The sequence below is a fragment of the Mauremys reevesii genome, linkage group 9, assembly GCF_016161935.1.
Source record: "Mauremys reevesii isolate NIE-2019 linkage group 9, ASM1616193v1, whole genome shotgun sequence".
NCBI lineage: Eukaryota > Metazoa > Chordata > Testudines > Geoemydidae > Mauremys > Mauremys reevesii.
In genome coordinates this window covers 72,806,187-72,823,754 of record NC_052631.1, presented here as the reverse complement: position 1 = coordinate 72,823,754, position 17,568 = coordinate 72,806,187, and the positions used below count along the sequence as shown (strand labels likewise).

Here is a 17,568-nt window from a genome sequence, read left to right as displayed (position 1 = left end):
CATTATCTATTTTGTGCATTTTATCTTGCCTCAAACAGAAAATTAATGCCAGAGAAGAGGGTATTTTGATACATATGGAGGTGGAAATGTCCGAGAACTTAAAACCAAGCTCATCATGGATGAAATTCTATCCTGTGCAGAGGATCTATGAACCATGTCAGACTTGCATGCTGTATTCTTGCAAAAACATTTTGATTTGCTCAAAAATTCTTAATTTCTTAGTTTTGCAATGAATTTTTTGAAACATTTTTATTTTGAAAAATGTTATGTCTTATTTGGAGTTGTTTTAAAAGTTCGGTGGGGTGGGTTTTTTGATTCCTCTCACCCTCACTTTCATGATCTTACTTTTCAATGCACTGCACTAGAAGAGGGTCTGGAGGGAAAAGGGGTAGAGCGAGAGAAAGTGAGATAAAACAGGAAAAACAAAAAAAAAACCCAGAAAGTTAAATTTACAAATTTAAAGGAAGCAATTTTCATTTATTTGAGTTTCCAATTTCCTTTTAAAAATATTGAAAAGTTTGGGACAAAATTAAAAGTTTTAATTTCTTTTAAAATCTTTTAATGAAAATGGAATTCTGTTTTTCAGCATGTTCTATTGTTAACTTTTTTCAGACCATGACCCTTTCTTCAGGTAACCAGGAACACCGCTCTCTTTTAGCAATATAGACAGGTTGTTTGCAACCCCCTAACACCTTATTGAGAACCCCTGGTCCAGGAGATTTAGCAGCACAGAGAGCCAAGAATGCCCCAGATTTATTCCCACTTATGCCACTGAATGGCCTTAATAACAGTTTGCAGATAACTAATGTTATGTTGTTAACCCTCACAACACTTCTGTGAAGTAGGAAATATCACACTGGTTTTTCAGACAGGTAAAATGAGCACCAAGGTCACATCATACTCAGTGTCAGAAACAATAGAATCCCATGACCCTCCTTGCTTAATGCAAAGTTGGGATTCTCATTTGCTGCCTTTGGCGGTGGCGTGCATGGGAAAGACAATTCTAGTAATGGACACATGGATCAGTAGTCCGATTGCACACCCATGGAGTTAGCATTAGAGGAAGAAACTTGGACAGGAAATAGGTAAGGGGGAGGAGACAAAGGCCATACTGCAGCAGCATGTAGCCAGATACCTTTTCCACAAATTACAGTTGTGTTACTGCACAAGCTGTGAGGAAGGAGTGGCTGATGAGCTCTTCTCTTCTCTGGGTTTGTGGCTTCAAACAATGGGATCAGTGTGCTGAGGCATTGCTACTATACCTTTCAGCTAGTCTAAGACTGAAGTTAATGCCAACCCAATTTCTCTCACCTTCTCTTTATCAAGTCATCTCCCCTTGGCTGGCCTGGATCTGCTAAACTGGAGCCCTCACATTATGCTAAGCTGGAATACAGGGGAAAATATTGGCTCTCCTCTGGGCACTGTTGCTCTTTGCTCTTCCAAGCTGCAGGTGACACACTATATTAATAGTACTTACCTAGTGTTTTACATTGTCAAAGCACTTAGAAACATAACTAATAAATCCTCACAACCCCCATGTCAGGAAGATAATTAAGTTTTTATCCCCAGGGGCTAGGTAAATAAGCAAAATAGTTAACTGTTTGCAGCCATTTCACAGCCTAGATTTTTCTCCAGTCAGGAAAAGGCCTCAGAACAAGAATTACTGTTAAGTTTGAACTCCTTGCCTCAGCTTCTTGAAGTTACATAACTACTGGTGTTGTGTTAACATAAAGAACAAACTCGCCCTTGCAGCAATCAAGTGCAGCTCCCACTGAAATGGGTATTTACATGGCCTCTATGGCTGCAGTATTTGACTGCCTCAAAGTCTTTAATATAGTTATCCCTACTATACCTCTGTGAGGTAGAGACATGCTATTAATCCCATTTTGCAGATGGAGAACCAAGACACAGATACTAAGAGCAGATCCTCAAAGAGCTTCCCCTTCTTTGGGAGTTGGTAAGTATAAACCTTTGGGAATCTGGGCCTGAGTGATTTGCTCAAGGTCACACAGGAAGCCTGTGGTGGAGCATGGAATTGAACTCCGTTCTCCAACTAACACCCGAACCACTGGACCAGCCTTTCTCTCAAAACTGACTTGACTGGAAGCGTGCCGAGGGCTGACATGGCCACATAGTCCCTGGTTTAGATATTAAGGGGCTGGTACTGAAAAGACTGCCAGTTTTACCTTCGTTAAATAGATACAGTTACCTCTTTCTTCTCTCTATTTTGTATAGGGAATACACTGCGTACTTCAGATACTCAGGTTTAATGAACTGCTGAGCTTATTTAGTTGTTTATGATAGCTAACAAGTTTTAAAGTATGTCCACTCTACAGTGGAAGTTTCAGTTTCTTTCAGCATCAACTTCACTATCTATGTAGTAGAAATAGTCTTATGAAGAAATAAATACTAGAAAGAATCAAAAAGACACTATTTGAGATAAAATGAGCAAAATTTCTTTTCAAAATGTTAATTTTTTGTATCCCAAATGGTTATCATAAACCCCCATAGAGGAGCTTGATTTTGGAAGCCAGGTTCAATTTAGCCCTAAAGGTTTTTAGTGCAACTGGAGCTTTAAAATAGCTAATCCATTTCAAAATACAAAAATCAAATTTACAGCTGAGAATGATTGAAGATTAGGGTTGGAAGAGAACTCAGGAGGTCATTTAGTCCAACCCCCTGCTCAAAGCAGGACCAACCCCAACTAAATCATACCAGCCAGGGCTTTATCAAGCTGGGCCTTAAAAACATCTAAGGATAGAGATTCCTCCGCCTCCCTAGGTAACCCATTCCAGTGCTTCACCATCCTCCTAGTGAAAAAGTTTTCTCTAATATCCAAACTAGACCTCCCACACTGCAACTTGAGACCCTTGCTCCCTGTTCTGTCATCTGGCACCACTGAGAACAGCCTCACTCCATCCTCCTTGGAACTCCCCTTCAGGTAGTTGAAGGCTGCTATCAAATCCCCTCTCACTCTTCTCTTCTGCAGACTAAATAATCCCAATTCCCTCAGCCTCTCCTCGTAAATCATGTGCCCAGCCCCCTAATCATTTTCCTTGCTCTCCACTGGACTCTCTCCAATTTGTCCACATCCTTTCTGTAATGGAGGCCCCAAAACCGTATGCAATACCCCAGATGTGGCCTCACCAGTCCCGAATAGAGGGAAATAATCAGGTCCCTCGATCTGCTGGCAATGGTCCTACTAATGCAGCTCAATATGCGGTTAGCCTTCTTGGCAACAAGAGCAAACTGTTGACTCGTATCCAGCTTCTCGGCCACTGTAATCCCCAGGTCCTTTTCTGCAGCCGCTTAGCCAGCTGGTCTCGAGCCTGTAGCAGTGCATGGGTTTCGTCTGTCCTAAGTGCAGGAGTCTGCATTTGTCCTTGTTGAATCTCATCATATTTCTTATGGCCCAATCCTCCGATTGTCTCGGTCACTCTGGACCCTATCCCTACACTCCAGCGTATCTACCTATCCCCCCAGCTTAGTGTCATCTGCAAACTTGTTGAGGATGCAATCCATCCCATCGCCCAGATCATTAATGAAGATGTTGAACAAAACTGGCCCCAGGACCAACACGTGGGGCACTCTGCTTGATACCAGCTGCCAACTAGACATTGATCCATTGATCGCTACCCATTGAGTCCGACAATCTAGCCAGCTTTCTATCCACCTTATAGTCCATTCATCCATTACATACTTCAACTTGCTGGCAAGAGTGCTGTGGGAGACTGTATCAAAAGCAGCAAAGAGTCCTGTGGCACCTTATAGACTAACAGACGTATTGGAGCATGAGCTTTCGTGGGTAAATACCCACTTCATCGGATGCATGCATCAAACGAAGTGGGTATTCACCCATGAAAGGTCATGCTCCAATATGTCTGTTAGTCTATAAGGTACCACAGGACTCTTTGCTGCTTTTACAGATCCAGACTAACACGGCTACCCCTCTGATACTTGTATCAAAAGCTTTGCTAAAGTCAAGGTATATCACGTCCACCACTTTCCTCATATCCACAAAGCCAGTTATCTCATTATAGAAGGCAGTCAGGTTGGTCAGGCATGACTTGCCCTTGCTGAATACATGTTGACTGTTCCTGATCACCTTCCTCTCCTCCAAGTGCTTCAAAATAGATTCCTTGAGGGCCTGCTCCATGATTTTTCCACGGACTGAGGTGAGGCTGACCGGTCTGTAGTTCTCCGGATTCTCCTTCTTCCTTTTTTAAAAGATAGGCACTATATTTTTGCCTTTTTCCAATCATCCGGGACCTCCCCCGCTCATGACGAGTTTTCAAAGACAAACATAAAAATAACTTTTTAGTTTAAAACTTGTAAATTCATAATTTTCATGTTTGAAGGTTGTTACTTAAAAAAAACAAACAAGCAAGTGGTTTGGAGGAACTGAACATATAACTGTTCCCAGAGAGAAAAATAATGAAATATACATACAGTATGTATTCCAATGATTTCCCTCAGTCACTTGCATAAATTTTGGATCAGCTACCAGAACTGAACTGACACAGCTATATTGACCAGAAATACAAAGCAAACACTTAATTATAACATTGATATTTCTCCTTAAAGAATTTTTCACTCAAACCTTCCAATGTGATATCTTTCCCATAAAATCAACAAGAGCTTGATTGACAGGAAATCACACCAGGCATAAAATAGACTTTTACTCTGAAGATGATGGCATTATCATACACCCATGTTTGTGAACAATTCACTTTTAAATAATTCAATTGAAGTATGTTACTATATAAAAAAACAAAGCAACCCTTAGAACTATTAAGATTATCAGTAACCCATTACATAAAAGGCACTGGAGCCAATCCATCCACAGCTATGGGACTGTGGTTTGTTTTTCATGTTTCGTTGCAAGGACATTCAGAGTGGTTGTCATTGCCAGGGTAAATTAGATGATGGGCCAGATCCTGCCATCTGGCCAAACTGCATACAGTTTATGCGAGGAGGTGGTTGCAAAATTAATCTCTGCAAAATCTGGATCCTGGGTCTTTTCTGTTAGAGCCAGTCCATCAACATCATTTAGAGAAGCCACTGCTGCAAACAGTCCCAAGGAGATAAAACCATAGCCAGGGACAGAGGTAGTGTGGAATTGGCTTTGTCTTCAGCAAGGATGGGTGGGGGCAACAAGAGCCTCTGCTCCCCCAGGCAACTCCCCTTACACTTGGTCACTGCACCATGCTAGGGGATTGGGCCCATAATCCTTTTGACATAATGGGCCAGCTCCTCAACTGGTATAAATCACTGTCATTCCATTTAAATCAGTGGTGCTACCAGAGGTGGATTTACCATGCGGTGGCACGGGGCCTTCAATGACAGGGAGGACCCCAAAATGCAGGACAAATTTATCTGACAACCTACCCCTGAGTCCCAGCCGGTGGCTGCAGCAGAGCTCAGGCAGGCAGGCTGCCCACATTCCGTGGCCGGTGGCCCCATGCCACTCCCGGCATACCGCTCTCATGCCCACCAGCGCATGGAGACCCACTGCCTCACTCCCCCCAAGGGGCATGCAGAGACGTGCCAGCAGCAATGCAGGAGGACTAATGCGTCTCCTTGTCCGCATTGCCCCCTTCCCTCCACACCACTACTGGAAGCAGCCGGCATGTCCCTGTGGCCCCTGCATATGTGTGTGTCTCCACATGTTTCCACCGCCCCAAGCATCGACTCCACAGCTCCCATTGACCAGCCAATGGAAGCTACAGGAGCAGCGCACAGAGATCCCCTGCACCTCCCCTCCCCCCAGCCTAGAAGCTGCTGCCAGAGGGGTGTGTTGGTCGCTTTGGGAGCCATGCTGCCCAAGGTAAGCGATGCCCCCTGCCCCCCTCCCACACACAACCCCCTGCCCCAGCCCAGAGCCCATACCCAGCACCCAAACTCCTTCCCAGAGCCTGACCCCCACACCTCCTTCTGCACCCCAACCCCCTGCCCCAATCAAGATACCTCATTTTATTTTCATTTACTTCCTATTACCTATAGGAGGAGGATGAAGAAAAAAAGAATAAAACCCAGGGCGGGGGGGAGGAGATAAAAGAGAATGTTCTTTTTCTTGGCTGGATCCCAAAAATGAAGCTGCACACAGGGCCTCACTAACTCTAAATCTGCCACTGGGCATTACATTGATTTACACCAGTAAATAATTTTCCATGTAGATCTACCACGTACATCTGTGTTGCACTGTAGAACATACATTAGCTACAGAGAGCTAGCAAAGTCTGCAAACTAGATCTTGTACTGGTATTGTTTCCAAGATGCTTGAAAGAGCATAGATGAAAAGTAGCATATGGTTCTTAGTGTTTGTACCGATACAGTTGGATGGTCTACTTATGATCATTTACCATTCAATAAAGATATTCCTTTTGAACTGTACAGGCAATAGTGCTGGGAAATTACAGTCTGGCTTCTGGAAATATTTTTTCACCATATTACTAAGCCACCCCTACAATTCTAATACACCTCACTCCTATCTAATAACATCCTTGCTATTTCAATTCTGACCTTCCTGTGAGCAGAACCTCTCAGTTATGTCCAACAGTGTTATGGTTTTATGATGTAGTTGTCAGTCATGAAAATCATATCCATTTAAGTTTGGAGTCTCATACTAGGCCTAAATAGGGTACAATCCCAGAGCACCTGAACAAAATTGTAGTAACTCCAAATTGTGCAGTGTCCTTTAAATCTCTAAGGCTCAGGAAGACAATTTTAATATGTACTCCCAGCGCTTCAAGATCCAGCCTTTGTATAGCACAGTGGTGTGCCTGATGCTTCTACAGGAATGAAAGGAGAGAAGGTCCCTCCCCCAAGGAGATCATTATCTAAAATCAGTAAGATAGCACAATGTACAACACCAGACAAAGAAGGGAAAGAGGTCCAGCGGCAACTCAAGTGAGAGCTGCTAATTAGCAGATCCAACACATCCATCTCTTGGTCCAGGCAGTGCCAACATACCTATCAGAATTAGGGCCACCAGATATGTCTCCTGTTACCTCATGTTTATGTGGCAGGGGCAGGGTTCAATGACTAGCAATCATGCTGCCTACCTGCCACACCATTCAAGCCCAAGAAGGATGTCAATTCAACACATTGATGATGGGAACAGAACAAAATGGAGAACACTAAATAGGAAGTAAACAACATTTAAAAGTGCACTGGTGCACTTTAATGACTTGGATAGACCTCAGTGAAACCAATATTCCCATTGTTATTACTGTTTGCTGTGTGCTCCACAATATCTCTGAGAGTAAGCGGGAGATGTTTATGGCAGGGTGGGAGGTTGAGGCAAATTGCGTGGCTGATGATTACATGCATCCAGACATCAGGGCAGTTAGCAGAGTACAGGAGGGCATGGTGCACATCAGAGAAGCTTTGAAAACCAGTTTCATGACTGACCAGGCTACGGTGTGAAAGTTCTGTTTGTTTCTCCTTGATGAATCCCCTCACCTCCTTGGTTCACTCTACTTCCCTGTAAGCTAACCACCCTCTCCTTCCCGCTTCCATCACTGCTTGCAGAGGCAATAAAGTCATTGTTACTTCACATTCATGCATTCTTTATTAATTCATCACACAAATAGGGGGATAACTGCCAAGATAGCCTGGGAGGGGTGGGGTAGGAGAGGAGGGAAGGAGAAGGCCACACTGCACTTAAAAACTTATGGAATGCCAGCTTTCTGTTGCTTGGGCAGTCCTCTGGGGTGGAGTGGTTGGGTGCCCAGAGCCCACCCCCCACTGCGTTCTTGGGCATCTGGGTGAGGAGGCTATGGAACTTGGAGAGGAGTGTGGTTGGTTGTAGCGGGGCTGTAGCGATGGTCTGTGCTCATGCTGCCATTCCTGAACCTCAACCATATGCAGGAGCATATCATGTCCTTCATGCTCTTGGAGATTTTTTCAAATGTTTGGGCATTTCATCTTTTGGAACGGAGTTCTGATAGCATGGATTTGTCTCCCCATACAGCGATCAGACACCGTACCTCCCATTCGGTTAATGCTGGAGCTCTTTTGCAATTCTGGGACTCCATCATGGTCACCTTTGCTGATAAGATCTACACTCACTTGCAGATTGCCATGCTGGCCAAACAGGAAATGAGATTCAAAAGTTCACGGGCCTTTTCCTGTCTACCTGGCCAGTCCATCTGAGTTGAGAGCGCTGTCCAGAGAGGTCACAATGGAACACTCTGGGATAGCTACCGGAGCCAATACCATCAAATTGCGACCACACTACCCCAAATTCGACCCGGCAAGGTCGATTTCAGCGCTAATCCCCTTGTCGGGGGAGGAGTACAGAAATAGATTTTAAGAGCCCTATAAGTTGAAAAAAACGGCTTTGTCATGTGGACGGGTGCAGGGTTAAATCGATGTAATGCTGCTAAATCTGACCTAAACTCGTCGTGTAGACCAGGGCTAAGTGCTTAAGTCACTTCCAAAAATGGGGCTTAGGCTCCTAAGTCATTTAGATACTTCTGAAAATTTTACCTTTTGCTACTTGCTGGAGATGGGAACAGCTGGAATCTGGCAATTATTGCCTCTCTCCATCTCATCTATTTACTATTTGGGTTGGCACTGAATGAATTTTTTCCCCACTGAGGTGCGAGGAGGGCTTGTTAGGAGCAGAGTCACTGCTATGCTGGCTTGTTCTACTGGATTTTAGTCTAACGAGAACTATGGATAAAGGTTAAACGTCTAGGTTAACTCCACCCAAAATCAAAATCGGGTCATATGGATTTGCATCAGGGCCGGTGCTACCATTTAGGCCAACTAGGTGGTTGCCTAGGGCACCAAGATTTGGGGGCACCAAAAAGCAGTGCCCCCAATTTTTTTTAAAGCATTTCAGCGGTCATTGTGCTGGGAGGGAGAAGGAGTCTGAGCCGACGCCGGCAGCCCAGGGGTTCCCCTGGGTCAGCATGCCACCCCAGCAGCCAGCCCAGAGGTTCCCCTGGGTCAGTGCGCCACCGGCAGCCCAGGGGTTCCACTGTGTGGTCACTGCTCCGCTTCTCCTGCCTCCCAGGCTTGGACTGCCAATCAGCTGTTTGGCACCACAAGCCTGGGAGGAGAATTAGAGCGAAGGTGGCGTGCTTGGGGAGGACACGGAGCAGAGGTGAGCTGGGGTGGGGAGCTGCCACAGGGCTCCTCACCTCTGCTCCGCATCCTCCCTTAGCACACTGCCCCCACTCTAATTCTTCCGCCTCCCAGGCTTGCGGCGCCAATCAGCTGTTTGGTGCCGCAAGCCTGGGAGGAGAATTAGAGCCAGGGGTGGCTCCAGGCCCCAGCACGCCAAGCACGTGCTTGGGGCAGCATGCCGCGTGGGGTGCTCTGCCGGTCGCCCGGGAGGGCGGCAGGCGTCTCCGGTGGACCTCCTGCAGGCAGCCTGCGGGAGGTCCACCAAAGCCATGGGAGCAGCGGACCCTCCGCAGGCACGCTTGTGGGAGGTCCACCGGAGCCACCTGACGCCCTCCCGGCAACAGGCAGAGCGCCCCCGCGGCATGCCGCCGTGCTTGGGGCGGCGAAATGTCTAGAGCCGCCCCTGATTACAGCGGGGGTGGTGTGCTCAGGAAGGATGTGGAGCAGAGGTGAGCTGGGGTGGGGAGGTGCTGCACAGCTCCCCAGGTGGGAGCTGCCATGGGGGCGGGGGGCTCCTCAGGGTGGAGGGGGGGCGGGGAGCTGTTGCAGGGCTGGGGAGGGGCGCAAGGTGGAAGTTTTGCCTAGGGCCCAAAACTTCCTTGCACCGGCCCTGATTTGCATGATACTCAAAACTGAAGAAGAGTAAAAAAGCACCATGCTGCCTAGCAGCTGAAATACTTCCCATTTTGACAGGCTTCACAGTAGCAGCTGTGTTAGTCTGTATCCACAAAAAGAACGAGGAGTACTTGTGGCACCTTAGAGACTAACAAATTTATTTGAGCATAAGCTTTTGTGGGCTAAAACCCACTTCATCCAATGCATGCAGTAGAAAATACAGTCAGAAGATATATATATATATACACACACACACACACACACAGAGAACATGAAACAATGGCAATCAAATGGCCCATTTTGATTACCACTACATAAGTTTTTTTTTTTCTCTCCTGCTGGTAATAGCTCACCTTAACTGATCACTCTCTTTACAGTGTGTATGGTAACACCCATTGTTTCATGTTCTCTGTGTGTATATATATATATATCTTCCTACTGTATTTTCCACTCTATGCATCCGATGAAGTGGGTTTTAGCCCACAAAAGCTTATGCTCAAATAAATTTGATGTGCCACAAGTACTCCTGTTTATTTTCCCATTTTGACTTGATCTAAGTGGCTTAGCAATGCAGAAAGTCCACAATGAGCATACTGGCATTGTAAAAATGCATAGGTAAATGGAGAGCTTTATTTTTCACTGATTGGGATAAAATTAGCCAAAAGATAACATGTATAATTCTTGTATGCTGAAAAATATCCATATGCTGAACAAAACCTATACGTCTTTGTCCCTTTATTAATCTTGTTCCCAGATGACATGCTTGGGGTTATTGAGCTTTTTATGCGTGGCTTTTGCTGGAGAGCTTTGAGTCAGGAAACATCTCCTTTGGTCCTCCTAACATGAGCTCTAAAGCAAATAACCAGCTGCCTCAATCTAAGAAGTGACCTAATTTAAAGTCCCCCCTGTGATCCATTAATTAATTTATCATGTTGATTTATCCCATCCGTTGCCTGCTTTGTCTATTCCCACTACCTCGTAAGAAAATTAAAAATTCTTTTAATTATTAAAGACTAAAGAAGACATATGAAGTATTTTAATGTATTAAACAATTTTTCATGACTTTAAAACAGATTACTAGCATCCATGAAAATGACTTTGTAACTGAAATAGTACGCAACTTATGCCTCCAATGTCCGAGACATATCCACTGCGTAGGCCTGTTTGCCATCACCCTCACGCTAATTTACAGCAATGTCCAGGAGATCAGAATCAGGACCTATTTCTGTAACCAACCCCTGGAAATGCTAAACTGGTGACAATCCCAACGGGCCCATCTCAAATTTTAACCAGAGCCCAGTGCATGGTGGGACAGAATATTAGGGACATTTATTTCTTGCTGCACAAGGACAATAATACATTTATTCACAATGATTCTTTGACTAAACAAGCAACAGTGTTTTATAAACAGATGTTATGCTTTAAAATTCATTCTGGTCTGTTGGTTATAACTGAACATGTACAACATTTACACCAGTAAAGCACAGGTGTTCCAAATTGTATTCATTTGGAGCAAAGGTGTCAGGTGGTTTGAGGGTTCCAAGCACAAGCTTTTATGGGGGATCTATGCCCAGGCTGCTGGGGAAAGGACTGTCTGTTTGGGCTTCTTGTGAGGTACCCAAAGGTAGTGGGTAATTTTTGAAGATAGCCCTCTGATCCACACACAATTAGTGCTGACCACCCCCAGATAATGAACACTAGCAGGGCGCTATTTACCTTAGCTGGTACCGGCTCTGCCTACTGTTGGGTAGGCACATAGCTCACCCTCAGAAGGACCCTCTGCTCTCAGGACTAAATAGAATCCTGTGAGGAAAGAAAAGCAGCTGATGAAACCCTGTCTGATGGTTTTGAAAAGGAGGGTGATGGAATATACCATTTTCAGAATAGGGAAGATTGGCTATGGTCCCTTCTCTCTTCTCATCTTTTGCAAATAATGTGTTAGTCCAGCTGCCCCTCCTCACAGCTGGCCTATCTTAGAAGTAAGCTCTTGTGTAACACAGTTCCTTCCCTAAGGAGAGAGGAACAGGAGGCACAAAGCTGAAGCTGGATGTTTTTCTCTTCCTCCAGTTGCCAATCACCAACCTTGCTCTAAACACTGTTGCCAATCTTGTGAATCTCAAGTCTGGTGATATTTAGTGTTTTCCTTAAAGCCACAGCAGCTCGCTAGAATCAAGACATTGCATGAAAAATTCAGCTTTTTAAGTCTTTAGCTCTTATGGTTTCCAAGAAAAGCTTGAAATCATGGCAAAAGTGCAAGGCTTAGAAACCAGAAGGGAAAATACAAGAATTCAAATATATCAAATTTAAAAAAAAATTAAGTCAATTTCATGATTTTGGGAGCATGACACGATTTTGGAATGATTTTTAGTTATGTTTTAGAATTAATTCAAACTTGATACTCAAAGTGAAGCATTTAGCTTCATGCAAAATTAAACAAATTGAGGCTGCTACATTAACAAAGCCCTAGTTACAATTCCCAGGGTATTTCCTGATTTCCAGAAACTGCGTAAGAGTACTTGAGTTGCTCCCAGGACTCCTGTAATTATATATATATAAAATAGCTATACTAGATTATTGCACATTTGAGAATTTTTAAATGTCTGTAATTCAAATACACTGGACAGTATTCTCGATTTCTAATAGTAGATAGTTCATTGGAGATGAATAGGAGACAAAGGAGTTTTAAGGAGCAAGTACAATATCACAAAGCAGTCACCTCCAGCAGAAAGATTGTTCCAGTTCTGAATAAAACTGTACACCTGGGGATGCTTAAAATCTCTAAAATAAGCTGCACATTTTTAGAGGGAAATATGAGACTATTTGAACTTTTAGCTGAAACTAGGTGATAGGAATTGGATCCAAGCCTTACTGCATGGTTTTACCTATCATTCAGTTTCAATATCCCACCAGTGCAATCTAGTCTAATCTAAAACAGTGAAGTTCAGCACTTACAAAGGTTAATTTGAACTGTTTTATGTGACCCTACACATAATAGATCATTTTTGCACATTAGCTTAGCTACCCTGATCAGCCTCATCTTTGAAGCTGTTAGATTCAAATTACAAATGTGCTGCACTATCCAACAATAATTTGAATGGCTGGCAAACTATTCTAGCTTCCAACTGAAAACAGTGTGGATATCTGAATACAGCCATGGGATCATTATGAATAAAGATACTTTATGAATGAAATCCCAGCCCTGTTGAAGTCAGTGGTGAAACTTCAATTGACTTAAAAAAGGCCAGGATTTAATCCTAGGTTGGTATTTGAATACCTGTTACTGCCACTTCTAACTGTGGGTAGTTTCAAATTTTTTCTCTTCTTTCAACATGAAGTTCCTGTATTAAATGGAAAGCATGACATTAATGAAGCAAGGCTTGGAGAACTTACAAGGTAGAGCACTAAAATTAGCTAGAAAGAGGTTGTTGTGAAATATGACCTGGGGTGGAGGAAGATCCAGAGTTGGCAGGAACCTGGTGTGAAGTCCAGCATGACCCCACCACACTCCTCCTGGATGTTTTCCAATGGAGTATTGCATATCTCCCTGTTGAGTGGCTTCACCTTTCATACGGGCCTTGCCTTGTAGGTGTCTCATCCTTCCACTGATGGAAAAAATGTGAAACATGACTTTCTCTCCTTCTTTCCCCTGCCTCTGTTTCCTTTCTCCGTCGCTGCCCACTCTTCCTGCTCCCTATTGAGAAAGGAGGTCTGCACTCTTCCCTTGCCTTCCTGGATGCTGGAGAAACAAAGATAGCTTTGCATTAATCTTTACTTACCCCCAACCCATCTCCCTCTTGCTGTTCTGAACAGTGTTTACAGCAGTAGTAAAACCAACCCGGTGGTAGTACCACTGAAATACCTTATAGGATGGCTACAAGCAGCAGCCAAGATACACAGACTCAGTCCTCTGTTACTGAGAGAAAGGGACTGAGGAAACAAAGAGTGGAAGTGGCTATGAAGAACACAGTCCTCTGTATTCTCCTCACCAAAAGTACACGAAGCAGCAACAAAGGACTGAGGCTTCAGGCTTCTGAGAAGTAGCTATGGATACGGTCAGTTTTACTGCTACTTAAAATTAGAAACTGTTCTGCAGTGAAACAGACAGGGTACTTGCTATTTTCTTTCTGCTAATTTTTATTTTCTGGCACTTACCATTGGCCAAGGAAAGTCTGCTGCCTCATCTCAGCTCGGCCCTACGCACATCACTTAATAGGGTGGAAGTTGTGGGGGCAAGGACCCAATAGAGACTTGATACCAATTCCACTTGATGGTGTTTGTGTCTCTGTGTATAATTTATTACAAATATAGCCAATCCTTTCTCTGCTGCTTCATCACTCCTTGTCTTCTCTCCACCAGCAAAAAATATCAAAGATTAACATTTCAAATGCACATAACCTGAAGTTCACTGGACTTTTTGGAAATGATTAGCACAAGAGTTCTGGAGTCACAAGGTGGAATCTTGATGACCTACAAACTATGGCATATGAATTTGCACACATTTGTGGTGACTGTTTCACTAATTTCACCCAATGCTAATAAATACGAATTGATGTGCTACATTGCTCAGTATGTCAAACCTGCCACCCCCCAACACTTTTCAAAATAAACCCATGAAATGGAAACTGCTGCCAAAGAAGAAATTATGCTAGACAACAGACCTGGACAACTCATATATATCCAAAATAGATTTATTGATGTTTTAAGTACTGGTTTCAGGTTGTTCTTGGTGGTCTCTTGGGGTTTTCGCTGTATCCTACAAGGGATACTGTACATTTATACCAATACGTACAGTGATGCAGTTCCAAAATCATTAAGTTATTTTTTCAAAAGGTAATACCTTTTACTGCTTTGGGATATTTTTAATGAGGTTTTGTGTAGCAGTCAATTTTTTTGCCTCTTTCTAAATTCCAGTGAGAATGGCAAACTGAATAAAAGGATAAAAAGATAATTTCCCCAACATGGAATTCAAGGATAAGCCCTAATTATGGAAAACCATCTTAAAACTGCAGTGAGGACATCAAAACCCGAACCCATTTCAAAGCATGAGAAGACTGCTGTATATTGGGGTTTCATTTCAACCTGTATTAAAAACAGGATGTTGAGGACTTCAGGCACTGTCTTGATATGCACATACAACATTCTTCCATTTTTAATATATTGTGTGAAAATATGAACATGAACCATTTTTAAAGTTTTTAAGAATATTTTATACAGCTCTGATTTAAATAATGACATTGTAAAATGTCAACAGTGCTCAAGTTTCCCTTTAAATACAGGGTCACAATTCGAAGTTATTGAGAATTATACCCATGAATATGAGGGCAAAACTGGACCTTTTACTTACACCATCAGATCTTTAGATAGTATAAATCAAAGTAGATGCACTGAAGTCAATGGAGATTGTGTCAGTTTATACTACCTGAGGATCTGATCCATGCATATGTACATGCAACTTGAATTGCTTTTCCACCCTTCCCCTTTGTACAGAAAGATTCTCTACCACTTCTTGAATTTCTGTAACTCGCTATATAAAGCACCACTGCATTATGGTGGCAACACGGTAGTGTTCTTAATTTTGCACATCCAGTATTACTGACATGGAGGAGCAGGGGCAGCTGTGTCACTAGCTGTAACTAATAATGAGTCCTGTAATACCAGTTTTCATTGTAATACTAGACTCACAGGGGGACACAATACAAGCACAAAAGAAGCAGATATAGCAGCACTCAGTGCTAGTAATAGAAGGGAATTGTAATTCTAGTTACTTGCTTCTTATTCAAGTTTTGCCCATTCTACATAATATTGTGACTTTTATTACACGCTGGAGTGTGACAAACTTTTAAGACACAAGAAAGAAGCCTGACTTGGTTTCCCTCTCCCCCCAGATTGGTTCTAACTCTGTATACTGTACTGGGATTCCTCTCTTACATTAGCTGGGTTGAAGTTTCAAAGAGAGGCTCGAGGGAATGAAAATTGAAACAAAGACTTCCTTTAGGAGTGGGCACCACCTGTCACTCTCTCTAAGGGCAGCTCGAACATTTATGTGTGGATTGCCCTGGATGCATTAATACTTATTGGATTTTCCTTCACAATTTGGTTTCATCTCAGTCCTTTGGATGCTTCACATGCTACAGTACATAGACAAATGTATTTAGATCATTCTTCAAATTTTAGTCTATTAATTGCTCTAGAAGTTTTTATTCTACTGTTGCCTTAACTAAATAGTGATTTTCCATGCATTTTCCTTCCCAGTAGGAGCACAGATACAATAAAAAAAACCTATTTATTAGAAAATGCACAAGTATAGGTATTCTTCATCTGCAATGTCTTTTTTCATCACAAATGTTTGCAATCATACACCTATGAAATAAGCGATAAAAGAGCAGCTTAGAATCAATATGAGTGGTGACAATGTACCAATTTGGGGGTGGGCTAAAAGGAAGATTTTTATTTTTTTTACTGAATTACTGTCTTAAATTCTCTTAAAGCAAAAACATTTAAAACTAAAAATGTTAAAAATATTTCTTCATCGTTTTGCACAGCAGTGTGTAATGTAAAGTCATCTGATTAATTAAACAATGTCATTTCTATACGTGTGAAATCCAGGCAGGACAACAAATATTGAACTGTATGCCATATATTTATAATCTTTGAGCTTGCAGAGAACTCCAGTCGAATTTGATTATTTGTAAAGTTTGCATGACTATACTTTACCAAACAGAAAAAAAGAAAATCAGAGAAGGATTATCCTTCTTCTGTTTAAGATCTGATTAATGGATCAGACATAAATGCAGTAGAAATAAGTACGTTTCCTATATTTCAAAATGTCTGTTTACAGAGTGTTATATGTATAGTAACTTTGCAGTAAGAAAGCCATATTGTAGTATCTAAAAATCTGACATGATACAATAAATAAAATGTATCAGTCAAGGTATTTGAGCTCTAGACTTCCATCTATAGCTTAAGGGTCACAGATATACTAAAACACAACTGAAATCCATAGCAGCCCTCTAAGCACTTTTTTGCCATGCTGTCAGATTTAAAATGGTTCCTTGATTGATGATACAATAGAGGTAGTTTGGGATGGAAAATAGTAGTGGCTGAGTTTAGTTACAAGACTTCATTGTGCTTTATCAGACATTTTCTTGATTCCTGATTTTTATCCCTCTCTGAAACCTAGGCATTATGTGCCTGGTGCTTGCCAATATACCATTATTTAAATTTAATTTATCTGAAAACATTCTGAACGTCTTTGTACAGTTTCGATGAAAGCATTTAATTATGACAAATGTTGTGTTCATTTTTATTTTTCTAATTGGCCCTAAGATTGTTGTGGTCACTCCTATTTTCCTGTTGCAAAAATGGTACTTATTCCTTAATTAGTCTCTTGTGTCTTCCACACATACTGTACAGTACAATGCAGGGGCCGGTGAAGTGTGCTTCTGTTGCCCTTGAATGTAGATTATACAACATGACCCTCTTTGTATTTGAAAACAATAAGACTATATCAGTTATGCAGTTTAGGTGTGCTAGGGAACTTAGCAGCCAATGGATTTCTATCAGAGCTGCAAGAAAATGTTCCCTAGGCATTCAGACTATCTGGAATTCAAACCTCTATACATTCCACTGAAAAAGGCCCATATGATCATTAATTTCTCTGAGTTAGGTTCACAAAGAGCAACCCTAAGAAATACCAACAATTGCACTGAGCTGCTAGAGGAATTTAAGTTGCTGTGACCACAAAAGCTAATAAAATCTTTTGGTACAAATCAAAACCATAATGCAGCTTTCATACTCATTATTATTTATTAAGGC

General features: G+C 42.4%; 1 long non-coding RNA gene across 1 annotated transcript in view; it reads right to left on the bottom strand.

Moving 5' to 3' along the window:
• Positions 1-11,135: 11,135 nt before the first annotated feature.
• The window catches only part of LOC120372441, an 83,483-nt gene continuing 77,050 nt past the window's right edge, over positions 11,136-17,568 (bottom strand). Inside the window, exons 2-3 of the long non-coding RNA XR_005584969.1 lie at positions 13,193-13,489; positions 11,136-11,556 (exon numbers count right to left, since the gene is read on the bottom strand). This is a non-coding gene — a long non-coding RNA (uncharacterized LOC120372441). The remainder of the gene's footprint in view (positions 11,557-13,192; positions 13,490-17,568) is intronic.